The sequence below is a fragment of the Pleurodeles waltl genome, chromosome 9 (assembly GCF_031143425.1).
Source record: "Pleurodeles waltl isolate 20211129_DDA chromosome 9, aPleWal1.hap1.20221129, whole genome shotgun sequence".
NCBI lineage: Eukaryota > Metazoa > Chordata > Amphibia > Caudata > Salamandridae > Pleurodeles > Pleurodeles waltl.
The window spans coordinates 786,886,259-786,910,289 of record NC_090448.1 but is presented as its reverse complement, the minus strand read 5'-3'; positions in this window follow the sequence as shown (position 1 = coordinate 786,910,289).

Sequence of the window (24,031 nt, the reverse complement as noted above, 5' to 3'; positions counted from 1 at the left end):
AGTGTGTTCCTGTCGACATGTTGCTGTTGTGGTGTATGTGTTGTGTGTCCTAAAAGGTTGCTGTGCAGTGAGTATATAAGTAGGTTTTTGTACTTACCAACAAGTAGTCCTTTGCCATACCATCCATCCTGGAAGTGTTCATTGATGGTGCAGTGACGGAAGATGAAGGAGTCATGGACACTCCCAGGATATTTTGCTACGATGTTGGTGATCAATCCCTGGTGATCAACAATGGCTTGCACATTGATGGAATGTGTGTGCTTCCTGTTGCGGTAGAGGTGTTCAGTTGCAGCAGGTGGCACAAGGCGTACATGTGTGCAGTCGATTGCACCAAGGACGTGTGGGAAGCCACTAATGAGGTAGAACCCCTGTTTTGTTTCCTGCTGCTTCTGCAGTGTGTTAGGGAAGCAGATGTGGCGCGTGTAAGTCCAATGATGGCATCCAGTACTTTGGGCAAAAAGGAAGAGAATGATAATATTCCGGCAACCAGGGCACCAGTTGTTTGAAATGAGCCACTTGCCAGCATGTGAAGTACGGCAAGCAGCTTGGTTTCTGTTGGGATGGTGCGGGGTGTCAGCAAAGTGGGTGCCAACTGCAGTTCAATGTTTCGCAGCAGCTGCTGAATGGCCTGCCAGTTCAACCTGTACCTCTGGATGATGTTGTGTTCCCTGAGGCCATGAAGGGTTGTTCTGGGGCGGAATATCCTCTCCTGCCTTGTGTGCTGCCTTTGGGGTCCCTGCTGGTGTTGTGGTAGCTGCTGTTGTAGCTGCTGGGTTCTGCGTCTGCGTGCACGCTGGATAAGAATCACCTCCATGTCTCCCTGTTGCTGCTCTACTGCTCTGCTGTTGCTTCTGTGTGTTCTGATTAAATACAGGTGTGTTTGCCCCATTTTAACGCCTGCCCTGACCCAGGTTTTGATTTTTGACGCAAATCAGGCTGTGTGTCATTTTCCGGCTCCGCCTCCCAGCCCTGTGTCATTTTTGCCCGGAAGCATAAATACGACGCATGGCTGTTTAAGTCATTTTTTGGACGGGAACATCTACCTTGCGTATGATTAACGCAAGGCGGGTTGCGCATCCAAAAAATGATGCACACGGTGGAATTTTGTCATCCGTGGGCTCGGGCGTCAAAGTTTAAATACGGGGCAACATGTGCGCTGAATGTGCGTCAAAATTTTGGACGCACATTCAGCACAGAAGGAGTATAAATATGCCCCTCAGTGTTGGGATTACTGACTCCGCAGATCCCAGGTGCGAATGCGTCACAACCACCAACGATACAGGCTGGAAATATCTTGTTGCAAGGTTTAACTGCGCAGTAATTGAATGAATGGTTAGACAAGCTGAATTCACCACAGACTACCCTTGCGACAGCAGAGCGGTCGGAAGGGAAGAGTACCTAAATCTTGTGAGATTGGGCATGGAAGCAGCCGAGTGAGTTGAAGCGAGCATGGGAGTGAACAGGCTAGAGTCATACACTGAAGCAGAATTGAGATATCTGTGCCTGAAAATAACTAAAGAAGTGACCAAGGTGCACCAAAGATTGGCAAACCTAGCAGATAAATATGGCATGGACAATACCAAGCACCTGAAAAGGAGTAACAGATTAGACTTTGAGCCTAAAGATTTTGATCACATGAGGTCTACTGGGATGAAGGCACACCTTAAGGAGATACTACAGAGTGCGCAGGTTTGGGGAGCTTTAGAGAGGTGGGAAGGCAGATGGGCAAAGAAGAGAGACAAAAGGAAAAGTGACTACTTGGAGCAGCAGCAAGCAAAACCGGTGCGGGATACTGGTACAATAAAAATGTTACCCATGAGAGAGACGGCTGGAGGGGTTCTTGTCCATGTACCGTGGTCTAGAGGTGACATTTTGTCCTTCACAAATGACTTCCCCAGGCTGAGGGAAAAGCCAATAGAGTAGTATCAACAGACAGACAGATTTGTGAAGCTTGCAAAGTGTCTTTGGGAAGACTTGAATACATTGTTTGAGATCATAGCGCCGGCTGATTTGTAGCTCGAGTGCAAGAGAAGTGTGGATTGGCCGACGGAAGAACTGGCAAGGGACTGTGTTGGACTTTTTTGCTTATGCAGGGTCATACCCAATCTTTCTGCCTCCTGCCTCCTATTTTTTCTGACCTGTTGCTGTTGGCTTTTGAACTCTGAGCACTTTACCACTGCTAACCAGTGCTAAAGTGCATATGCTCTCTGTGTAAAATTGTATGTAATTGGTTTATCCATGATTGGCATATTTGATTTACTAGTAAGTCCCTAGTAAAGTGCACTAGAGGTGCCAGGGCCTGTCAATCAAATGCTACTAGTGGGCCTACAGCACTGGTTGTGCCACCCACATAAGTAGCCCTGTAATCATGTCTCAGACCTGCCACTGCAGTGTCTGTGTGCAGTTTTAACTGTCAATTTGACTTTGCAAGTGTACCCACTTGCCAGGCCTAAACCTTCCCTTTTCCTACATGTCAGACACCCCTAAGGTAGGCCCTGGGTAGCCCCAAGGACAGGGTGCAGTGTATGGTTAAGGTAGGGCATATAGTAATGTGTTTTACATGTCCTGACAGTGAAATATTCCTAAATTCGGTTTTCACTGTTGCAAGGCCTGTCCCTCTCATAGGTTAACATGGGAGCTACCTTTAAATCTGATTAAAGTGTAGATTCCCTTTGGGAGCGGATGGACATGTGGAGTTTGGGGTCTCTGAGCTCACAATTTAAAAATACATCTTTTAGTAAAGTTGATTTTAAGATTGTGCGTTTGAAAATGCCACTTTTTGAAAGTGAGCATTTTCTTGCTTATACTATTTCTGTGACTCTGCCTGTTTGTGGATTCCCTCTCTGGGTCAGTTTGACTGTTGGGCTGGTTGCACCTCACACTAGAAAGTGACACAAAAGGAGCTGGGGTGTAGTCTGCACTTCCTGATGAGCCATCTGTGCTAGGAGAGAGGGAAGGAGTGGTCACTTACAAATGAAAGGGCTGTGCCTGCCCTCACACAATGCAGTCTCCAACCCCCTGGTGAGTGTCTGGGGCCTGGCCTGGGCAAGGCATGATTTCACATTCAAAAGAGACTTTACTTTGAAGTAGGCCTACTTCAAAGGAGAAATTGGGTATTAGAAGGGCACCCAAAATCACAGACTTTAGAAACACTTCTGGAACCAAGAGGAACCTCTGCCTGGAGAAGAGCTGAATAGCTGAGGAAGAAGAGCTGCCCTGCCTGTGACTGTGCTTTGTGGAGCTATCCTGCAGTTGCTGCTTCTGCCAGAGTAAGTGGGCAAAGACTGGACTTTGTGTGCCTTCCATCTTGAGAAGAAATCTCCAAGGGCTTGAGCTAGAGCTTGCCTCCTGTTGTTTGAAGTCTCAGGGACCACAAAGACTTCTCTCTGCCAGCACCTGCTGTCTCTGGAGAGACTCCTACTCTGACCTGTGGTCCCCATCCAGTTCCTGGGACCCTGAAAGGAGAAGCTGGCAGCCTAAAGACAAGAAAATCCACGCACAGAGCACCGTACGGGGAAAAGATTGACACAAATCCGATCTGCGGCTGAAAAAAATGACGCGCCGCCGGCTCCGCAGCTGAGAACCGACGCTCACTGGAAATGCGACCGAAGAATCAATGCACGGAGCAGGAGAAATGACGCACAGCATTGCTGACGGAGGCTGGGAGATCACAACATGCGCTGCGGGATTTTCGGATCCTCGTGCAGCCAGATTTCCGACTCACGTACCGCCATGCGGACGTATTTTTGACACACACCCGCCCGTGCGGGGTTATTTTTGACACGGACCAGGTACATTTTCACTCTAGCAGCGCTAGTGTGTGATTAAAACTACTTAAAGACTCTTTTTGCATTTTTATTGATAACTTGACTTGTGTATTGTGGATTTTTGTCGTTTTGGTCTTGTTTTGTTTAGATAAATATTTCCTATTTTTCTAAACTGGTGTTGTGTCATTTTGTAGTGTTTTCATTAAGTTACTGTGTGTGTTGGTACAAATACTTTACACCTAGCACTCCGAAGTTAAGCCTACTGCTCTGCCAAGCTACAAAGGGGGTAAGCAGGGGTTAGCTGAAGGTGATTCTCTTTTACCCTGACTAGAGTAAGGGTCCTTGCCTGAACAGGGGGTAACCTGACTGTCAACCAAAGACCCCATTTCTAACATTGGTGATCAGCGGTTGGGATTTGGATTTGGATTTGTACTTGACATACAGTCATTAAGTGTACACTATTATTTTGAGTGTAGACCACTACATGACCACATACTTCTTGTTTGGTGATCTTTTGCTTTTTCTCTTAAGGACTCCTTTTTGTTCTACTTCCATGATGTTGCTGATCCCTTGACTGATTCTTTTTACTTCATTGGGAACTTATTTTCTGCCTTTGGAACTTTGCACTTGTGACCATCATGTCTCAATCTGGAGATGCAACAGCTGGAGCTGTGATTGAAATAGAGAAACTGAAGGAGTACTCAGTTGCTCAATTGAAACAGTTCCTTAAAGATCTTGACTGTCTCACTGAGAGCTCAACCAGGGAGGGGGAGCTGCAAAAGGCACAGAGGGCCTTGGTGACAGTCAAGAAGGCTGGAGGGCACACAGAGGAGGAGTATGTGGGTGGGGAAGAGCAGAGGATACACAGTGGTGTAATGGAGGTACCTGTTATGCCTGGGTGGAGGGTCCTCAGCAGGGGTAGCAGGGTGTCACCCAAGGGTCTGACTCCTGAAGAGTTACAGGACAGACAGGCAGAGAGGGCTCACCGGTTGAAGTTCAAGGAGTTGAGGATGCAAAGGGAGAAGGAGTTGGAAGAAAGGAGGAGGGACTTAGAGATCAAAGAACGGATTTGGGCTTATGAGCTTAAATTGAAAGAGCTGGAAGCCATGATGGCCGAGTCTAGCAGGAATGGTGGCAGCAACAATTTTATATCCAGTGTTGCTGGAGAAGTGCACATGCCCAGAGATGTGGTGCCCTGCTTGAAGGAGGGAGTTAACACACGCCAGGAGGTTCAGGGGTATAAGGTAGCTCCAGTGATGCACAGTGTCCCTGAGGTGGATTGGGGAACTGGCATGGGGAGTCATATTCCTACTGGTGGGAGGGACACTCTACTGTCTCTAGGTGAGAGTGACAGGGAGATGGGTTGCCCCTAGGTAGAAGTCCTGGTTATGGAGTGTGAAGATATCCCAGAAGAGTGTGGGTTGACTGTCAGGGACTGTCAGGTACTGTCTCATCAGTCTCAGGAGGGTGATGTGGGGTGCTTTTTCCAAACAGAGTCACTGGATGGTTGGGTGAAGGGTACTTTGGTTAATTCATGTAAGGGGCTGAGTGATGTAATTGCTGGAGAGCATATGTCTAGTCCTTATTTTCCAGAGCTACGCCAACACCAGGTGGAGTGTGAGTTCTCTGACCCCAGGGAGCTTAAAATGGAGGTAGACTTCTGGGTGAGTACCAGAGAGTCTGAAGAGGCATTTGGGGGTCCTCCTGAGAGGAGTGGTCTAGGTAGTTCCCAACCAGGTGAGGTAGGGAAGGATTGTAGTGTCCTAGGTAGGTCCCAGTGTAGTGGGATGGGTGAGGGACCCCATGTCCAGTCTCAGAGGAGAGGGAATGGGGATGGGCTGAGGCCCAAGGTGCTCAAGATCCGGTCCCAGGTCCTGGAGGGTTCCATGAGGGAACACCAGGAGGGGAGCCTAGCCTGTACCATAGGGCCATCTGTTGAGGGAGACCCCACAGTGTCAGGAGAACTTGGAGGGGCGGCTGTAGCCAGCATCCCACCAGTTCTGGTGTCTGGCAGTACCACTCCTAGTGAGAGGGTGCAGAAGTCCAGACAGAGGGTTGAAAGGGGGTTGCAGACCCCGGTGGAGAACCTGGAGGGTCAGGGGTCAGCTCTGAGAGCACAACCCCCCAGGAATGACCTTGGTGAGACCATTTCTGGGTTGGGAGGAATCCAGAATCTGTCAGATGGGCAGAGGTCAGGGGACCTGCGCCAGCCAGACTCTTGTGTGGCCCTTGGGGACAGCGTGGCCCTTGAGGGGGGTAAGAATGCCCCCCTGGAAGTCCTGGTGTGCCAGGCAATGGTTCAACCGCAGGGTGGTGACTCTGGGTTGGATGACCGGGTTCAGAGGGTAAACTCTGTCCTGGTGGGGGGTAGGTATGACCCCCAGGAAGTCCTGGGTTGCCAGGCAGTGGTCCAGTCTGTGGGTACAGACCCGGGACTGGAGGATCAGGTGCAGGGGGTAAACCCTGACCTGAAGGGGTGGGCGGTGTGCCCAATCACCCCTCCTGGTGTGATTTCAAGGGGTACTCTCCCTGAAGGGGGGTGCAAAACCCTGAGAGTAGGGGCAGGGGAGAGAGAGACTCACCCCTGACCCCAGTGCAATCTAAGGGTACAGACCCTGGATTGGAAGGCCAGATTCAGGGTGTCCCCCCTGACCTGGAGGAAGGGGCTGCTGCTAACAGTGCCCCTACCATGTTGTCTTCTGGGGGGGCACTCCTTGTTGGGGAGTGCAGGACCCCAGAAGGGAAGGCAGGGAGAGGAAAGCCTCACCCCTGGCCCTGCTCCAACCTGAAGGTACAGACCCCAGGTTGGAGGACCAGTTGCAGGTTTACATCCCTGTACTGGTGGAAGAATTGTGCAGGACTGCTTATACAAGCACCCTGACAATTTTGGACTCTGGGGGTGCCGCTCCTGCAGGGAGGGTACAGAGCCCCAGAGGGGAGGACCAGGATCAGGTTGTCATCCCTGACCTGGTGGAAGATAGAATGGTCAAAGGGTGCCAGGCACCTGTGGCTACCGCCCCCCACTGTCCATACTCACAGTGGTTGGAGAGGCCTGAGGGCGGGCTCTCATCACTGACAGTTGTCAGGGGTCTCTGTGACTTGCTGTCCTGGTTGACAGAGTTGCCCCGGGGGTGGGGGGGACGAGAGTCACACCCCAGGGGTGGAGTGGACAACACCACTGTGTTGGCCCTGGTGGTATTATCTGCCCATTGCTATACATCTGTGAGCAAAGTAAAGTTAGGTGCTGCACAGATGGTGTCTGCAGATGTGGAGAAAGGTTTCCCATGGGTTAGCTTAGTGGGCCCTGAGAGTATGGACAGAGGGATCCAACTGGAGTCAGGAAGGCGTGGAACTGGAACATGCCCCTGCTGTTGTGGGCCTGGGTCCTTGTTCTATCGCCCCAATTAGGGAAGTACATCAAGGTATTGATTGTTCTACCCTGGCTTTAGGCTGGTAGGGGTTCGTGTTGGACTTTTTTGCTTATGCAGGGTCATCCCTAATATTTTTGCCTCCTATTGTTTCTGACCTGTTGCTGTTGGCTTTTGAACTCTGAGCACTTTACCACTGCTAACCAGTGCTAAAGTGCATATGCTCTCTGTGTAAAATTGTATGTAATTGGTTTATCCATGATTGGCATATTTGATTTACTAGTAAGTTCCTAGCAACGTGCACTAGAGGTGCCAGGGCCTGTAAATCAAATGCTACTAGTGGGCCTACAGCACTGGTTGTGCCACCCACATACGTCTCTCTGTAATCATGTCTCAGACCTGCCACTGCAGTGTCTGTGTGTGCAGTTTTAACTGTAAATTCGACTTGGCAAGTGTACCCACTTGCCAGGCCTAAACCTTCCCTTTTCCTACATGTCAGACACCCATAAGGTAGGCCCTGGGTAGCCCCAAGGGCAGGGTGCAGTGTATGACTAAGGTGTTTTATATGTCCTGACAGTGAAATATTGCTAAATTCGTTTTTCACTGTTGCAAGGCCTGTCCCTCTCACAGGTTAACATGGGGGCTACCTTTAAATCTGATTAAAGTGTAGATTCCCTTTGGGAGCGGATGGACATGTGGAGTTTGGGGTCTCTGAGCTCACAATTTAAAAATACATCTTTTTAGTAAAGTTGATTTTAAGATTGTTCGTTTGAAAACGCCACTTTTTGAAAGTGAGCATTTTCATGCTTTAACATTTCTGTGACTCTGCCTGTTTGTGGATTCCCTGTCTGGGTCAGTTTGACAGTTGGGCTAGTTGCACCTCACACTAGACAGTGACACAAAAGGAGCTGGGGTGTAGTCTGCATTTCCTGATGAGCCATCTGTGCTAGGAGGGAGGGGAGAGGTGGTCACTTACACCTGAAAGGGCTGTGCCTGCCCTCACACAATTCAGTCTCCAACCCCCTAGTGAGTGCCTGAGGCCTGGCCTGGGTAAGGCAGGATTTCACATTCAAAAGAGACTTTACTTTGAGGTAGGCCTACTTCAAAGGAGAAATTGGGTTTAAGAAGGGCACCCAAAACCACAGACTTTAGAAACACTTCTGGAACCAAGAGGAACCTCTGCCTGGAGAAGAGCTGAATAGCTGAGGAAGAAGAGCTGCTCTGCTTGTGGCTGTGCTTTGTGGAGCTACCCTGCAGTTGCTGCTTCTGCCAGAGTAAGAGGGCAAAGACTGGACTTTGTGTGCCTTCCATCTTGAGAATAAATCTCCAAGGGATTGATCCAGAGCTTGCCTCCTGTTGTTTGAAGTCTCAGGGACCGCAAAGACTTCTCTCTGCCAGCACCTGGAGTCTCTGGAGAGACTCCTACTCTGTCCTGTGGTGCCCATCCAGTTCCTGGGACCCTGAAAGGAAAAGCTGGCAGCCTAAAGACAAGACAATCCACGCACAGAGCGCCGTGCAGGGAAAAGATTGACGCGAATCTGACCTGCGGCTGAAAAAACGATGCGCCGCCGGCTCCGCAGCTGAGAAACGACGCTCGCAGGAAACGCCACCGAAGAATTGACGCACAGAGCAGGAGAAACGATGCACCGCATTGCTGACGGAGGCTGGGAGATCACAACCTGCGCAGCAGGATTTTCGGATCATCGTGCGTCTGGATTTTCGACTGACGTACCGCCGTGCGGAGTTATTTTTGATGCACACCCGCCCATGCTGGATTATTTTTGACACGCACCAGGTACATTTTCACTCTAGCAGCGCTAGTGTGTGATTAAAACTACTTAAAGACTCTTTTTGCATTTTTATTGATAACTTGACTTGTGTATTATGGATTTTTGTCGTTTTGGTCTTGTTTTGTTTAGATAAATATTTCCTATTTTTCTAAACTGGTGTTGTGTCATTTTCTAGTGTTTTCATTACGTTACTGTGTGTGTTGGTACAAATACTTTGCACCTAGCACTCTGAAGTTAAGCCTACTGCTCTGCCAAGCTACAAAGGGGGTAAGCAGGGGTTAGCTGAGGGTGATTCTCTTTTACCCTGACTAGAGTGAGGGTCCTTGCCTGAACAGGGGGTAACCTGACTGTCAACCAAAGACCCCATTTCTAACAGACAGAGTAACAGGAGCTCTGTCTCCTGAGGTGCTGAGGTAGTACTTTAAGGTGATTGAGTTTTTGAAGCAGAAAGTGTCGCCACAAAATATTGATTGGCAAAAGATTGATCGAACTGCACAGGAAGGCAAAGAGTCGATACATGCTTACTATGAGAGGTTGTTGAAGGCATTCAAGCAGTACAGCAGCACATCGGTCATAGAGCCGAAAGATATGAATCATCTTGTGTTCAGGTTCGTTGAAGGGCTAAGACCAGAGATTAGCCAGATGATTAAGAATCATTTGATCTGCTGGCAAACGAAGCCAATTGATGAGGTGTTACAATATGCAAAATACTGTAGTGATGAGATTGAGTTGAAGCAGAGAAAGCTGAAAGAGAAGGTGATGCAAATTAAGGCAGCGCAAGTAGGGATGCAGGGAAATGGAGTACAACAAAGGGTGCAACAACCGCAGGGAAACAGAATGTTTCAGATGCAAACTAGAGGCAGAGGTCGAGGAGGCTTTGTGTATCGTGGTCCAGATTTGAATACAGTAGTGGTTCAGAATGATGTACAAGGGATGAAGAAGGTGTTGCCATGCCACGCATGTGGGGGCGCGGGACACTGGAAGCGGGAATGTCCGATGATGGTGCAGGAGGGTGTTGTTCAGCAAAGCAATGATGTCAATGCATTCCAAAATGTTAAAGGACCAAGAGTGAGGGGTCCTACTCCAAATTTCCAGAATAACATGGTTCATATGCAGGGTCTCCAACCCATGCAACAAGTGCAGATGCCACGTATGCAACCAGTACAGATGCAGCAAGTGCAATAGCAGATTCCAGTGGTACCTAGACAGCAAATGCAGTTGCCCTTAGCACCAATGGGACAGCAACAGGTGATGCTTCCTCAACAGGTCACAAATCAAGGAATGGGTCAAAATAACACAGTACAACAGTTCCCATTGCGTGGTGAGAATGGAATAAATGATGAATGGTCAGATGAGAGTTCGGATAGTGAGGAATGCAGGCTTGCAGCGTCCCTAGAAGTAGATCAGAGGGGACCCTGTGTGCAAGGGAAGGGGATGGGTCACAAGATCTAATTTTTGTTTGACACAGGAGCCACACGCTCTACAGTCAGAAGTGCAGAGGTTCCGAAGTTGCCCCTTTCAGGACGTACAATAAAGGTAGTGGGAGTGGCAAACCAGCTCCTGACCAACCCGATCACAGATCCGGTTCAAGTCGAGATTGGTACCTTTCAGGGATTGCACAGGTTTGTGGTCTGTGATTCAAGTCCTGTGTCCCTATTGGGAAGAGACTTAGGGGGTGATTCCGACCGCCGCCCGCCTCGCGGGAACCGCCATATGGCCGCTCCGCGGTCGAAAGACCGCGGAGGCCATTCAGGCTTTCCCGCTGGGCTGGCGGGCGACCGCCAGGAGGCCGCCCGCCAGCCCAGCGGGAAACCCCTCCCCACGAGGAAGCCGGCTCCGAATGGAGCCGGCGGAGTGGGTATGTGCGACGGGTGCAGTTTGCACCCGTTGCGTATTTCAGTGTCTGCATTGCAGACACTGAAATACACAGTGGGGCCCTCTTACGGGGGCCCCTGCAGTGCCCATGCCATGGGCATGGGCATGGGCACTGCAGGGGCCCCCAGGGGCCCCGCGGCACCCCCTACCACCATCCTGTTCCTGGCGGGAGACCCGCCAGGAACAGGATGGCGGGAGGGGGTGTCAGAATCCCCATGGCGGCGGAGCGCGCTCCGCCGCCATGGAGGATTCTGCAGGGCAGCGGGAAACCGGCAGGAGACCGCCGGTTTCCCGCATCTGACCGCGGCCGAACCGCCGCGGTCAGAATGCCCTGCGGGGCACCGCCGGTCTGTCGGCGGTGCTCCCGCCGACCCTGGCCCCGGCGGTCTGAGACCGCCGGGGTCAGAATGACCCCCTTACTGTGTAAGACCAGGTGTTCTATCACCTGTTCGAATGAGGGAATTGAGGTGCAGACAAAAGTGATGATGAGGGGGATAATGGTCAGATCTCAGAGCCAGAAACAGAGACCACAGATGAAGAGTACCCCTTGATATGCTTCTTCCAGATGTTCACAATGACTGATTTGCCCGCAGACCTGCAGGGGACAGTCACAGAGAAAGTGTGGGACTTGACAGGAAAGGAAGTGGGATTGATAAAAGGAGTAGAACCAGTCAAAGTCGATGTAAAGCCAAATGCTGTGTTTCCCCAGGTACCGCAGTACCACATGGCACCGGATGTCCTCATACAGGTGACACAGATAAATGCAGACTTTGTTAAGCTGGGGTTCCTGAAAGAAATGATGAGCAGCCCATGTAACTCACCTATAATGGGTCTGAGAAAGCCCTGTGGGAAAGTTTGAATTGTTCAAAACTTACGAAAGATTAATGACATAGTGGTGAAGTGTTACCCAGTAGTGCCAAATCCAGCTGTGATTATGTTTCAAGTTCCATGCAATGCAGAATGGTTCTCAGTTATTGATTTGTCCTAAGCGTTCTTTTCCGTGCCTCTTCATGAGGACAGCCAATTTATTTTCAGTTTTAAATTCCTAGACAAGGTTTACAGTTGATGTTGAATCCCTCAGGGGTTCTCGGCGTCACCATCTATTTTCAATCAAATTTTGAAGAAGGATTTGGAGTCATAGGAACTACCTTTCCAATCGACTCTAGTGCAGTACACTGATGATTTGTTGATTGCTTCCAAAACAAGAGATGACTGTAAGTACGATACTATTGCCCTATTGAACCACTTGGGAAAGAATGGGCGTAAGGTGTCCCCAAAGAAGCTGCAGTACTGTCAGAAAGAGGTGAAACATCTAGGCCATTTGATTGAGAAGGGGTCGAGGAAAATATCCAAGGAAAGGGTGACTGCCATGTTGCAGATGAATCCCCTGACATCTCGGAGAGATGTTAGGATGTTTCTGGGAATGGTGGGTTACTGTCGTCAGTGGATCCCGAATTTCTCAGTTATCTCCAAGCCATTGGTGAGACTGACAGTTAAGGAGGTTAAGGATGGCCTAGATACTCTAATTATGTCTGAGAAAGAGATGAGGGCATTCATTGAGCTGAAGGAATGCATGTGCAGGGCTCCAGCTTTAGGTATGCCTGATTACACAAAGCCTTTTGTCTTCTTTTGGCATGAACGTGATGCTTGTTCTTTGTCTGTCCTGACACAGGTCCATGAAGGTGCAAACCGACCAGTAGCATATTTTTCAGCTACTTTGGACCCAGTCGCAGCAGCCTTACCAGGTTGTTTGCGTGCAGTTGCAGCAGTTGGTCAAAGCCTCACACAGTGTGAAGGCATAGTGATGGGACACCCATTAACAGTTATGGTCCCACACTCAGTTGAAATTTTGTGACCCAAACCAAAAATCAGCACATGACAAATGCCAGATTATCAAAGTATGAAACAATTATATTGGGGTCACCAAATGTGTCATTGAAACGATGTACTGTATTAAACCCAGCAACTTTGCTTTCCAATGAGAATACAGAAGTTGATGATGCTGAGGAGGTAGAACATGATTGTCTTGAGGTAACAGGACTGTGCACCAAACCGAGACCTGACAATAAAGATACCCAATTGGAAGAGAATAACTACATTATCTTTGTTGATGGCTCGTGCTTGAGAGACTCAGTAGGAGTACTGAGAGCCAGATACGCTGTGTGTACAATCACTGGTATCCTAGAAGCATCTTGGCTTGAAAGAGTATACTCTGCTCAAGTGGCTGAATTGGTTGCTCTTACTAGGGCCTGCCATGCCACTGACAAGCTGAAAGTGACTATCTATACCGATAGCAGATATGGATTTGGAATTGCCCATGATTTTTGCCAGCTATCGTCCCAGAGGGGTTTCATGACCTCTTCTGGTTCTCCAGTGAAAAATGGCAAAAGAATTAAGGAGTTGTTGCACGCAATTCAGTTACCTCTCGAAATTGCTGTGATGAAATGCAATGCTCATGTGAAATCACAAGATTTTGTGTCAATGGGAAATGGATTTGCGGATCAAGTCGCAAGGTTTGGCGCATTGAACTGTATATCGTTCAAGGATCAGTGGGAATTGTTACCTAAAACAGAAAATGAAACATGCACAGGTTACGCATTAAGAGTGGTTGACACTCTGGAGGAATTAAAATTGTTGCAGGGACGTGCTAGCAGGGAAGAGAAATGCTCTTGGCTCAAGATGTAATGTGTACAAAGGCCAGACGATTTGTGGATTACAGACAAGGGTAAAATGGTTTTGCCGAACAGTCTTTTGTCACAATTTGCAAGGTTCTACCATGGGCAAGCACATATTGGGAGAGACGCCATGATCAGGTTGTTCAAAATTGATTGGTTCAATCCAAAATTCAGACAAGCCGCAGAAGTGATTTGTCACCTGTGCATCATCTGTCAGCAGATGAATGCGGGGAAAGGAACAGTGGTCAATTTGAGCCACATTGGGAGAGCAGGAGGTCCATTTAGCAGAATGCAGTTCGATTTTATTGAGATGCCTGTGTGTGGAGGTCTGAGATACGTGTTGGTGATTGTGTGTATCTTTAGTCACTGGATTGAAGCTTAACCCACACGTAGGAATGACAGCCTCACAGTAGCGAAGTTGCTGCTTAGGGAATTGATACCAAGTTTCGGGTTTCCGATCTCTTTAGAATCAGATAGAGGAAGTCACTTCAACAATGAGGTGGTTAAGCTCTTGTGTGCCGCCCTGAACATTGAACAGAAGTTGCATTGCAGCTACTGCCCTGAAGCATCAGGACTAGTTGAGCAAATGAATGGTACTCTAAAGTCGAGAATAGCAAAAATGTGTGCAGCTACAAATTTGAACTGCCTGATGCATTGCCCTTAGTGTTGATGTCAATGAGAAATACACCCAGCAAGAAAACAGGACTGTCTCCTCATGAAATTCTTATGGGCCGAGCTATGAGATGGCCCCCAGTGCCTGCAAATGCTCTTGTGAATATCACGGATGATATGGTGTTGGACTACTGCAAGGGTCTGGCTGACGTGGTCCGCTCTTTCTCTCACCAAGTAGAAGCAACCACATTGCCACCGATAAATGATCCAGGTCACAACCTGAAAGCTGGTGACTGGGTTGTTGTCAAGAAACATTTGAGGAAGTTGTGTTTGGAGTCACGTTGGAAGGGGCCATATCAAGTGATACTGACAACTACTACTGCTGTGAAATGTGCGGGAATTTCAAAGTGGATCCATTCCAGTCACACAAAGACGGTGACGTGTCCAACTGATGAGGAAATTGAGTTGTCGAAAGTAACAGCTACAGAAAAGGAAGTCTCAGGGCCGGAGAGTAATCAAAGGGGAACTGAGACTAGAGGAGAGCCCTTTGAGGATGGCTTGGTCACTCAAACAGTAAACGAGATCCAGAGGGGTGAGGGTGAGCCTATCTCAACTGAGGCACCAGGAGGACCGACCCAAAGAGAGGTTCTCCCAGAAGCAGACGGATACGGATTTGAAGTTGAACCCCTGACTGTAGAAAAGTACCATCTTGCCTGGCATGTTACCCCCATATTTCAATGTATATATGTTGTTTTAGTTGTATGTGTCACTGGGACCCTGCCAGCCAGGGCCCCAGTGCTCATAAGTGTGCCCTGTATGTGTTACCTGTGTTATGACTAACTGTCTCACTGAGGCTCTGCTATCCAGAACCTCAGTGGTTATGCTCTCTCATTTCTTTTCAAATTGTCACTAACAGGCTAGTGACCAATTTCACCAATTTACATTGGCATACTGGAACACCCTTATAATTCCCTAGTATATGGTACTGAGGTACCCAGGGTATTGGGGTTCCAGGAGATCCCTATGGGCTGCAGCATTTATTGTGCCACCCATAGGGAGATCTGACAATTCTTACACAGGCCTGCCAGTGCAGCCTAAGTGAAATAACGTCCACGTTATTTCACAGCCATTTACCACTGCACTTAAGTAACTTATAAGTCACCTATATGTCTAACGTTTACCTGGTAAAGGTTGGGTGCTAAGTTACTTAGTGTGTGGGCACCCTGGCACTAGTCAAGGTGCTCCCACATTGTTCAGGGCAAATTCCCCGGACTTTGTGAGTGCAGGGACACCATTACACACGTGCACTATACATATGTCACGACATATGTATAGCGTCACAATGGTAACTCCGAACATGGCCATGTAACATGTCTAAGATCATGGAATTGTCACCCCAATGCCATTCTGGCATTGGGGAGACAATTCTATGACCCCCGAGTCTCTAGCTCAGACCCGGGTACTGCCAAACTACCTTTCCCGGGGTTTCACTGCAGCTGCTGCTGCTGCTGCCAACCCCTCAGACAGGTTTCTGCCCTCCTGGGGTCCAGCCAGGCTTGGCCCAGGAAGGCAGAACAAAGGACTTCCTCAGAGAGAGGGTGTTACACCCTCTCCCTTTGGAAAAAGGTGTCAGGGCTGGAGAGGAGAAGCCTCCCCCAGCCTCTGGAAATGCTTTGATGGGCACAGATGGTGCCCATCTCTGCATAAGCCAGTCTGCACCGGTTCAGGGATCCCTCAGCCCTGCTCTGGCGCAAAACTGGACAAAGGAAAGGGGAGTGACCACTCCCCTGACCTGCACCTCCCCTGGGAGGTGCCCAGAGCTCCTCCAGTGTGCTCCAGACCTCTGCCATCTTGGAAACAGAGGTGCTGCTGGCACACTGGACTGCTCTGAGTGGCCAGTGCCAGCAGGTGACGTCAGAGACTCCTTCTGATAGGCTCCTTCAGGTGTTGCTAGCATATCCTCTCTCCTAAGTAGCCAAACCTCCTTTTCTGGCTATTTAGGGTCTCTGCTTTGGGGAATTCCTTATATAACGAATGCAAGAGCTCATCAGAGTTCCTCTGCATCTCTCTCTTCACCTTCTGCCAAGGAATCGACTGCTGACCGTGCTGGAAGCCTGCAAAACTGCAACAAAGTAGCAAAGACGACTACTGCGACCTTGTAACGCTGATCCTGCCGCCTTCTCGACTGTTTTCCTGGTGGTGCATGCTGTGGGGGTAGTCTGCCTCCTCTTTGCACTAGAAGCTCCGAAAAAATCTCCCGTGGGTCGACGGAATCTTCCCCCTGCAACCGCAGGCACCAAAGAACTGCATCACCGGTCCTCTGGGTCTCCTCTCAGCACGACGAGCGAGGTCCCTTGAACTTAGCAACTCTGTCCAAGTGACTCCCACAGTCCAGTGACTCTTCAGTCCAAGTTTTGGTGGAGGTAAGTCCTTGCCTCCCCACGCTAGACTGCATTGCTGGGAACCGCGTGTTTTGCATCTACTCCGGCTCCTGTGCACTCTTCCAGGATTTCCTTTGTGCACAGCCAAGCCTTGGTCCCCGGCACTCTAACCTGCATTGCACGACCTCCTGAGTTGTCCTCCGGCTTCGTGGGACCCTCTTGTGCAACTTCGGGTGAGCTCCGGTTCACTCCACTTTGTAGTGCCTGTTCCGGCACTTCTGCGGGTGTTGCTTGCTTCTGAGTGGGCTCTTTCTCTTGCTGGATGCCCCTTCTGTCTCCTCATGCAATTGGCGACATCCTGGTCCCTCCTGGGCTACAGCAGCATCCAAAAACCCTAACCGCGACCCTTGCAGCTAGCAAGGCTTGTTTGCGGTCTTTCTACACGGAAACACCTCTGCATGACTCTTCACGACGTGGGACATCCATCCTCCAAAGGGGAAGTTTCTAGCCCTTGTCGTTCTTGCAGAATCCACAGCTTCTACCATCCAGTGGCAGCTTCTTTGCACCCACAGCTGGCATTTCCTGGGCATCTGCCCACTCCTGACTTGATCGTGACTTTTGGACTTGGTCCCCTTGTTCCACAGGTACTCTCGTCAGGAAATCCATTGTTGTTGCATTGCTGGTGTTGGTCTTCCTTGCAGAATTCCCCTATTACGACTTCTGTGCTCTTTGGGGAACTTAGGTGCACTTTGCACCCACTTTTCAGGGTCTTGGGGTGGGCTATTTTTCTAACCCTCACTGTTTTCTTACAGTCCCAGCGACCCTCTACAAGGTCACATAGGTTTGGGGTCCATTCGTGGTTCGCATTCCACTTCTAGAGTATATGGTTTGTGATGCCCCATCCCTATGTATCCCCATTGCATTCTATTGTGACTATACATTGTTTGCACTGTTTTCTATTGCTACTACTGCATATTTTGGTATTGTGTACATATATCTTGTGTATATTTGCTATCCTCATACTGAGGGTACTCACTGAGATACTTTTGGCATATTGTCATAAAAATAAAGTACCTTTATTTTTAGTATATCTGTGTATTGTGTTTTCTTATGATATTGTGCATATGACGCTAGTGGTACTGTAGGAGCTTCACTCGTCTCCTAGTTCAGCCTAAGCTGCTCTGCTAAGCTACCTTTTCTATCAGCCTAAGCTGCTAGACACCCCTCTACACTAATAAGGGATACCTGGGCCTGGTGCAAGGTGTAAGTACCCCTTGGTACTCACTACAAGCCAGTCCAGCCTCCTACATTGGTTGTGCAGCGGTGGGATAAGTACTTGCAACTATTTACCACTTTGTCATATTGTACTTTTCATAAGAGAAAAATATACAAAACAAGTTCAGTGTATGTACACCTAACCAAAAAGTTTTGCTTTTCTTCTCTTACTCTTTCTCTAAGTGCTGAAAAGTACCTCTAAAACTTTCAAAAAGTTCTTAAAAAGTTTAAAAGGTTTTTTTTCTGTTCTTTAAAAAGTTCTGAAACTTTTTCTTTCTTTTTCTGTCCCTTAAAACTCTTGTCTATCATGTCTGGTACAGGCCAAACTCTTGATCTGGCCAGCATAGCTTATGACAACCTTAGCTGGAAGGAAGCAAGGAGTCTCTGCTTAGATAGAGGTTTAGGGGTAGGGAAGAATCCCTCAAGACAACTGTTAGTTAATATGCTCATTGAACAAGATAAGACCTTAGTTGGCACTTCTGGTGAAAAATTAGCTGATGGTTCCCACTCTGATTCTGGGGCACCCCCAGTGAAAGATTTGGGAAGGAACCTTCCAAACCTGACCCTTAGCAGGCCACCTAGCATAGCTGGTACTGATGTGAATTCACATCACAGTAAGAGTGTTACTTCTCATCATAGTAGGAGTGTTACTTCTGTAGGCCAGAATGTTAGAGTGCCATCTGTTAGGGAAAGGTCTCCCTCTGTTCATTCTCACCATTCTTCTGTGTCAAGGCATGCCCAACCTACCCACCCTGATGACAGAGTGTTAGAAAGGGAGCTCAATAGATTGAGAGTGGAAGAATCCAGGCTGAAGCTCAAGAAGCAACAGCTGGATTTAGATAGGCAAGCCTTTGATTTAGAAAAAGAAAGACAGAGGTTGGGGTTAGGACCCCATGGTGGCAGCAGCAGTATTCCAAATAGTCATCCTGCAAAAGAGCATGATTCTAGGAATCTGCACAAGCTAGTTCTCCCTTACAAGGAGGGGGATGACATTAACAAGTGGTTTGCTGCACTTGAGAGGGCCTGTGTTGTACAGGAGGTCCCTCAAAGGCAGTGGGCTGCTATCTTATGGCTATCTTTCAGTGGAAAGGATAGGGATAGGCTCCTTACTGTGAAGGAAAGTGATGCCAATAATTTTGCAGTTCTTAAGAATGCACTCCTAGATGGTTATGGCTTAACCACTGAACAGTACAGGATGAAGTTCAGAGAAACCAAAAAGGAGTCTTCACAAGACTGGGTAGACTTTGTTGACCATTCAGTGAAGGCCTTGGAGGGGTGGTTACATGGCAGTAAAGTTTCTGATTATGAAAGCCTGTATAACTTAATCCTGAGAGAGCATATTCTTAATAATTGTTTGTCTGATTTGTTACACCAGTGCCTGGTAGACTCTGATCTGACCTCTCCCCAAGAATTGGGAAAGAAGGCAGACAAATGGGTCAGAACAAGGGTGAACAGAAAAGTTCATACAGGGGGTGACAAGGATGGCAAGAAGAAGGATGGTAAGTCTTCTGACAAGGGTGGGGACAAATCTAAAAATGAGTCTTCATCAGGCCCACAAAAACACTCTGGTGGGGGCGGTGGGCCCAAATCCTCTTCAAATCAAAACAAAGAAAATAAACCATGGTGCTATTTATGTAAAATAAAAGGCCATTGGACAACAGATCCCAGTTGTCCAAAGAAAAGCACCAAGCCTCCTACCACTACAACCCCTGCTGCTACACCTAGTGCCCCTAGTAATAGCAGTGGTGGTGGGAGCAAACCTACTAATAGCCAATCCAAGGGAGTAGCTGGGCTCACTTTTGGTAATTTAGTTGGGGTTGGTTTTGTTAGGGAGACCACAGAGGCTGTGTTAGTCTCTGAGGGGGCTATTGATTTAGCCACCTTGGTTGCTTGTCCCCTTAATATGGATAAAAGTACAAGCAACTGCCCCTAATAAATGGTGTTGAGGTTCAGGCCTACAGGGACACAGGTGCCAGTGTTACAATGGCAATAGAGAAACTGGTCCACCCTGAACAACACCTACTTGGTCACCAGTACCAAGTAACCGATGCTCATAACAACACTCTTAGCCATCCCATGGCTGTTGTGAATCTCAACTGGGGGGGGGGTTACTGGTCCAAAGAAAGTTGTGGTTGCCTCAGATTTACCTGTAGACTGTCTACTAGGGAACGATTTGGAGACATCTGCTTGGGCAGAAGTGGAGTTGGAGGCTCATGCAGCAATGCTGGGCATTCCTGGGCATATTTTTGCTTTGACAAGGGCTCAGGCCAAAAAGCAAAAAGGAGAGGGTGACTTGGATCCTGGAAGAATGGACCAAGTGCTCCCTAAAGCTAGGGTTAGTAAAGGTAAAACACTACCTACTATCCCTCCCTCTACAGTGGATTCAACTTCTGAGGAAGAAGAATTTCCACCCTGTGCAGAACCTACACCAGAGGAGCTGGAAGCAGACACTGCTGAGCTTTTGGGTGAAGTGGGGCCTGCCAGGGAGGAGCTGAGTGTGGCACAGCATACCTGTCCCACACTAGAGGGTCTAAGGCAGCAAGCTGTCAAACAAGCAAATGGGGATGTCAGTGACTCTCACAGAGTTTACTGGGAGGACAACCTTTTGTATACTGAAGTTGGGATCCAAAACCTGGAGCTGCCAGGAGATTCCTCAGGAATACAGAAAGTTCCTCCTAACTCTAGCCCACGACATTCCCTTAGCTGGACATTTGGGGCAAATGAAAACTTGGGACAGGCTTGTCCCCTTGTTTCATTGGCCTAGAATGTCAGAGGACACATAGGAATTTTGTAAGTCCTGTGAAACCTGTCAAGCCAGTGGCAAAACAGGTGGCACTCCAAGGACACCCCTTATTCCACTGCCTGTGGTTGGGGTTCCCTTTGAAAGGGTAGGGGTTGACATAGTTGGCCCCCTTGACCCTCCTACTGCTTCAGGCAATAGGTTTATCTTGGTGGTAGTGGACCATGCCACCAGATATCCTGAAGCAATTCCTCTAAGGACCACAACAGCTCCTGCAGTGGCAAAGGCCCTCCTAGGAATCTTTTCCAGGGTGGGCTTCCCAAAAGAGGTGGTATCAGACAAGGGAAGCAATTTCATGTCTGCTTACTTAAAGGCCATGTGGAAGGAATGTGGTGTGACATACAAGTTCACCACACCCTATCATCCACAAACAAATGGACTGGTTGAGAGGTTTAATAAAACTCTCAAAGGAATGATAATGGGACTCCCTGAAAAACTCCGCAGGAGATGGGATATCCTGTTACCTTGCCTCCTTTTTGCTTACAGGGAGGTACCCCAAAAAGGAGTGGGCTTCAGCCCCTTTGAACTCCTATTTGGACACCCTGTAAGAGGTCTTCTAACACTTGTTAAGGAGGGTTGGGAACAACCTTTAAAAGCTCCAAAGCAAGACATAGTGGACTATGTACTTGGCCTAAGATCTAGGATGGCTGAGTACATGAAAAAGGCCAGTAAAAACCTTCAGGCCAGCCAAGAGCTCCAAAAGCAATGGCATGACCAGAAGGCTGTTTTGGTTCAGTACCAACCAGGGCAGAAAGTGTGGGTCTTGGAGCCTGTGGCCCCAAGAGCACTCCAAGACAAATGGAGTGGACCCCACATTATTGTTGAGAAAAAGGGTGAAGTCACCTACTTAGTTGACTTAGGCACTGCCAGGAGTCCCCTTAGGGTGCTCCATGTCAATCGACTGAAACCCTACTATGACAGGGCTGATCTCACCCTGCTCATGGCAACAGATAAGGGACAGGAAGAAGAGAGTGACCCTCTCCCTGACCTCTTCTCTTCCACAGAACAAGATGTTCTAGTGGAAGGTGTAGTTTTGGCAGATTGGCTTACTGCTGAGCAGAAAGACCACTGCATAAATCTCCTGGGTCAGTTTTCTGAACTCTTCTCTACTGTGCCAGGCACCACTTCTTGGTGTGAGCACACTATAGATACTGGAGACAGCTTGCCTGTCAAAAGTGAGATCTATAGGCAGCCTGACCATGTCAGAGACTGCATAAAGCAAGAAGTGCAGAAAATGCTTGAACTGGGAGTGGTTGAGCACTCTGAAAGTCCATGGGCCTCTCCTGTGGTACTTGTACCAAAACCTCATTCCAAAGATGGTAAAAGGGAAATGAGATTTTGTGTTGACTACAGAGGTCTCAACCAGGTAACCAAAACTGATGCTCACCCTATACCCAGGGCAGATGAGCTAATAGATACACTGGCATCTGCCAAGTATCTAAGCACCTTTGATTTGACTGCAGGGCAGTCAAGATCAAGTTATCAAGATCAAGTTATCAGAGGATGCAAAAGCAAAAACTGAATTTTCAACCATTGGAGGCCATTACCAATTCACAGTAATGCCTTTTGGATTGAAAAATGCACCTGCCACTTTTCAAAGGTTGGTGAACACAGTCCTGCAAGGGCTGGAAGCTTTTAGTGCAGCATATCTAGATGATATAGCTGTCTTTAGCTCCAGCTGGGATGATCACCTGGTCCACCTATGGAAAGTTTTAGAGGCCCTGCAAAAGGCAGGCCTCACTATCAAGGCTTCAAAGTGCCAGATAGGGCAGGGGAAGGTGGTTTATCTGGGACACCTGGTAGGTGGAGAACAGATTGCATCACTTCAGGGGAAAATCCAAACTATTATAGATTGGGTTCCCCCTACAACTCAGACTCAGGTGAGAGCCTTTTTAGGCCTCACTGGGTACTACAGGAGGTTCATAAAGAACTATGGCTCCATTGCAGCCCCTCTTAATGACCTCACATCTAAGAAAATGCCTAAGAAGGTATTATGGACAGCAAACTGTCAGAAAGCTTTTGAGGAGCTGAAGCAGGCCATGTGCTCTGCACCTGTCCTGAAAAGCCCCTGTTGCTCCAAAGAATTCATTGTCCAAACTGATGCATCTGAATTAGGGGTAGTGGCAGTCTTATCACAACTTAATTCTGAGGGCCAGGATCAACCTGTTGCTTTTATCAGCAGGAGGTTGACCCCTAGAGAAAAGCTTTGGTCTGCCATAGAGAGGGAGGCCTTTGCTGTGGTCTGGGCACTGAAGAAGTTGAGGCCATACCTGTTTGGCACTCACTTCATTGTTCAGACAGACCACAAACCTCTACTTTGGCTAGAACAAATGAAAGGTAAAAACCCTAAATTGTTGAGGTGGTCCATATCCCTACAGGGAATGGACTATACAGTGGAACATAGACCTGGGAGTACCCACTCCAATGCAGATGGACTCTCCAGATATTTCCACTTAGACAATGAAGACTCATCAGGTCATGGCTAGTCTTATTGTCCTTCGTTTGGGGGGGGGGGGTTGTGTAGGAAAGTACCATCTTGCCTGCCATGTTACCCCCATATTTCAATGTATATATGTTGTTTTAGTTGTATGTGTCACTGGGACCCTGCCAGCCAGGGCCCCAGTGCTCATAAGTGTGCCCTGTATGTGTTACCTGTTTTATGACTAACTGTCTCACTGAGGCTCTGCTATCCAGAACCTCAGTGGTTATGCTCTCTCATTTCTTTCCAAATTGTCACTAACAGGCTAGTGACCAATTTCACCAATTTACATTGGCATACTGGAACACCCTTATAATTCCCTAGTATATGGTACTGAGGTACCCAGGGTATTGGGGTTCCAGGAGATCCCTATGGGCTGCAGCATTTCTTGTGCCACCCATAGGGAGATCTGACAATTCTTACACAGGCCTGCCAGTGCAGCCTGAGCGAAATAACGTCCACGTTATTTCACAACCATTTACCACTGCACTTAAGTAACTTATAAGTCACCTATATGTCTAACCTTTACCTGGTAAAGGTTGGGTGCTAAGTTACTTAGTGTGTGGGCACCCTGGCACTAGCCAAGGTGCTCCCACATTGTTAAGGGCAAATTCCCCGGACTTTGTGAGTGCAGGGACACCATTACACGCGTGCACTATACATATGTCACGACATATGTATAGCACCACAATGGTAACTCCGAACATGGCAATGTAACATGTCTAAGATCATGGAATTGTCACCCCAATGCCATTCTGGCATTGGGGAGACAATTCCATGATCCCCCGAGTCTCTAGCTCAGACCCGGGTACTGCCAAACTACCTTTCCCGGGGTTTCACTGCAGCTGCTGCTGCTACCAACCCCTCAGACAGGTTTCTGCCCTCCTGGGGTCCAGCCAGGCTTGGCCCAGGAAGGCAGAACAAAGGACTTCCTCAGAGAGAGGGTGTTACACCCTCTCCCTTTGGAAAAAGGTGTCAGGGCTGGGGAGGAGTAGCCTCCCCCAGCCTC